This window comes from Condylura cristata, unplaced genomic scaffold, assembly GCF_000260355.1.
Source record: "Condylura cristata isolate star-nosed mole 26May11 unplaced genomic scaffold, ConCri1.0 scaffold00014, whole genome shotgun sequence".
NCBI classification, from domain to species: domain Eukaryota; kingdom Metazoa; phylum Chordata; class Mammalia; order Eulipotyphla; family Talpidae; genus Condylura; species Condylura cristata.
In genome coordinates this window covers 44105110-44109180 of record NW_004567115.1, presented here as the reverse complement: position 1 = coordinate 44109180, position 4071 = coordinate 44105110, and positions in this window count along the sequence as shown.

The following is a 4071-nucleotide window of genomic DNA, read 5'->3' as shown; positions in this document are numbered from 1 at the left end:
TGGAAGCCAGGTCACACTGCTCTCTTGTGAGATCAAGCCTAATCAAAGACTCAACAGGAAACCGACTCCAAGAAATTGCTTAGATTTAAAACCCACCGTCAGCTTTATTTTATTACCAGCGAACATCCCTTCCTTTTTTTCAGAACATAATGAATTCCTGTATTGACACTCAAAGCTGCAGAATATTATTGAGATTATGAGAATGTAGCAAAAAAAGTTCCCAACAGTTTTACAAACATTTAAGTTGCAATATGGTGTATACTAACCCTCGGGCACTAAGACAGATTTTCCAAGTTGATAAGTAAATTGCCTACTTTAATTGTCTCTTTAAACCACCCAAGGCATGTACAAAATATACTTCCTACACACTGCATACACTTATATGCTGTATTAAATCTGACAGTAAGACTACCAATGAGTTTACATCATTTAGTTTCCTTAACCTTCAATTATCTCTTAATGCTTTAAAAACTTGGTACCCTAAGCAAATGCCAAAATAATAATGATGATGATAATAATAATATCATGAAGCAATTAGTTCTTCGACCATTAAATATTTAATCAAACCAAAGACCTAAAATCCATTTACAAATAGGCAAGTTGAATACTGAAGTAAACTGCTATCAGTAGATAATTCTTTACCTACATCACATGTGAATAAAATTTATATTATAAAACTTAGTAAACAGTAAACTGAATACAATTAGCCTCTTAAAAACTTACTATAATTTTAGATACAATCATTTATTCTATAAGCCACTCAGATACTTCCCTGGACAGTGAGATTTATTTTCAACTCACTACACTTAGATTCTTTAAAAAATGATATCCTTTCTCAACCGGAAAGCAGTATTAACTAGATGCTAACAATCTGGGAGGTGAGTGACTGTTTTTTTCCACTGTTACCTTCTGTCATTTCACATACACTAAATAAAGTCATACTATGTATCACCATGAATGATTCTTTGTTAAATAGTCAACAAAAAGGCTGGCAGCTTAAAAATTACAGAAATCCAAAATTTCCTCTTGCACCAAACATGCTTCATCTTCCTTAGCTGCCAAACCTCAAAAACAGAGCTGGGATGGGGGAGGCAAGACAGAGCTGGCCGCAAAAAGGTTACAGGGTTGGGTGGCAAATCCCTATGTGTAATATGAGGTTCCTGCTCAAAAATCTTCTTCTCTGACCTTGACAGGAAATTTAGCAACTTCTTTAGGTCAAGAAGATTATTTCTGCAGAGTGCATATTACTCACCAATGGTTTGTCTATACAGAAACCCATATAATAAGTTAACTACATGAAATGGCATTTATTATAGGATGTAGGGAAATGCCTAAGAACGCAACATGCAAGAACAGGTAGGTCCACAGAAATCAGAGGGTCCTCCGTAACAGCTTGTCCGCTCCAGAACATCTTTTTTTTAAAGATTTATTTATTTATTCGTACAGAACTGGGGTACAGGCCAGAGGCTCAGGGGCGGTGAGAGGCTTCACCAGAGACAGAGTGGGGAGCAGAACAGGCAGATCAACGAAGTACACTGCTGAGGGGAGCAGCGGGCGGGCCAGGAGAGGTCTGCCGCGCCATGTGGTCACCTCCGGGGCAGGCGGGAATCGAACTCATGCGGAAGTGGCTTAAGGTTCTTTGTGCCGTGCTTTAACCCGCTGCGCCACCAGGCAGGGCCCCAGAACATCTTTTTATCTCTGCTGCTGGAAAGAAACCATTTCCTTCCTTTCTCTGATAACTGGCCTCCTCAGCAAGACTTCTAGGTTTATCGCCCCTATAGATTTACTTTGTACTAACAGAGATGACCCTTCGGCCCATGTGCACAGACCCCCTGTGGTTGTCTGTAGTGGATGTCACACACCATGAAAAAATCCCAGGGCCATGAACATAATACGTGCAGCTTGGCTAACAAGGTTGCAACTAGCTGCATCCACAGAACAGGACTGTCCCTTCCAGAATGGACACCAGGATGCAGCTGAAGCTGTTACAGGCCCCTCTGAGTTGGAATGTTGTACGGGGGAGAACATTAACCACTGGCACAAACAGGATCCCTGGGGGAGAAAAGCTCAGGCAGGGACAGTTCGGTTTCTGTTCTCCCCCATTAAATTCTACAGCCCAAGGCACTGATGGCAACTCAGGAACTCACCTGGCCTTATCAGGTGACCAGGGGCCCCTTCCCGAGGCCTAACAGCCGGCAGTGTTCACTGTGTTCCCGTGCCGGTGCCGGTCAGGACGGCCCTTCAGGAGCAGGCTGGCCCCACGCAGACACTAGAAACGGTTCTGCGGGGGATAACTAATACGGAGAGAGGGATGAGACAGCTTCCCTTGGAAACTGAAGTAAAAAATATCAGGGCTTTTTGGCTTGTAAAGGTGAAGACCTCGGCAGGAGGTCTGTGGCTGACCCACCAAGTGTCATAATGGGTGGAGAGGGGGGGATTCCTATCCGACTCAAGCTTCTGAAATACGATCAAACCACTGACGCCAAGATAAGGCATTTTCAGGGCAACTGCTTACGGCTTCCTCAGGCAGTCCAAAGGCATCTCAGCAATGACTCCCTTTTCGCCAGCTTCACCTTGCAGTGCTCACACACTAGCCCCCTATAACACACCTACACGCACCCTCCGTGGGCCGGGCATCTTTGAAAATGAGTTCAAAAGGTAATTCTCCACAGGCCTGTTCTTTTCTACTTTCCACGTCGAATTCGTTCTACTTAATAGTTAACATGTGTTAGCCTCTTCACATTTGCCTTGCACCACAAACCAGGTTGTCACTTCCCCGAGGACAGAGACGACGCGCCAGACCCAGCACAACACAAGGCACCACCAAAGTCCCACTAAGCCGTTTCATGAGTCACAGACACCAAAAATAGATTCAAGAACAGCTGAAGGAAATTTGTGAATAATAGTTTCATAACTGGTTTCTACAGGAAAGAGAGTAAGTTCGAAGCTGCCCCTCACAGGCAAGGACGAGCGCATGTGCCTTCCCGAGACTGGCTGAGGCTGGGGGGGCCCGAGGCTGGCGGCCACGCCGCGTGGCGTGGACTGCCCCAGCGGCACCGGCGTCAGAAAGTCTGTGCTGTCTGTATGATGAGGTCAGGCCCACATCGTGTCCAGCCCAGACGACCCCTCTAATTTCTATCACAGTACTGTTCGGCCCCAAACCTTCCTCCCTGAGCTTGCCAGCGGGAGATGTTAAATCCAGTACCGAGTCAGTTACGAAACTGTCACCTCTCAGCTTAGGACCCACCCGTGATACTTGGTCTTGTCGTCTGGAGTGCTGCAATCATTTCTCCTGCTAGGATGCCGTTAGGCTTCGCTGACGGGGCACCAGGGGCAGGCAGAAAGGCCGGCAAGGTTAGTTCTTTGCTGGCTGTCAGAGTGCAGCGCGTCACCGTGGCGGCTGGAGAGGCTCTGACCTCTGGCGTGCACCCAAGCCGGTCCCCACCCGCCAAAACAGTCTCGTTACCGCCTGAAGATAACAACCACTGTCAGCCATGATCCTCCCAGCATGTCACCCAGAGAGCTGAACCCCAACTTGCAGGCTCCTCCCACAAGCTTCTGTGAGCTTCTGAATTCTGATGATTCCAACCTGTTCCTCTTACCACGCACCTACCGCCCACCCTCCCCCACAGGCACGGCCGCTCTTTCTGCAATCACTGTGTGTTTTGCAATGTTCCATTTACTTTTTCAATTCTCCAATACATCTTGCTCACTTAAGACTCACCTCCCAGTGCTGCCACAAACTTCTGCTCTGCAAATTCTTCTAATGACCCATAATTCTCCCAAGGCCCCTGACTGCCAACAGCAAAAGGGGCAATAGTCTCTGCCAACTTAAAAAGTCCACGCCGCCGGTCCATTAATCTGAGTAGATAAAGCACTTGAAGGTAGTGGGCAGAAGGTAGTTCTAGTTGGCAGAAAAAAGGGCAGGAAACCATGAATCTATTAGTAACCACATAAACAACATAAATAAGCAAAACAAACCATCATAAAACTCAGTATGATAGAAGGTTACTGAACACCTATGCTAAAATGCATGGCTTGGTGATATCGGGTGTAAAAGAGACATTTAAG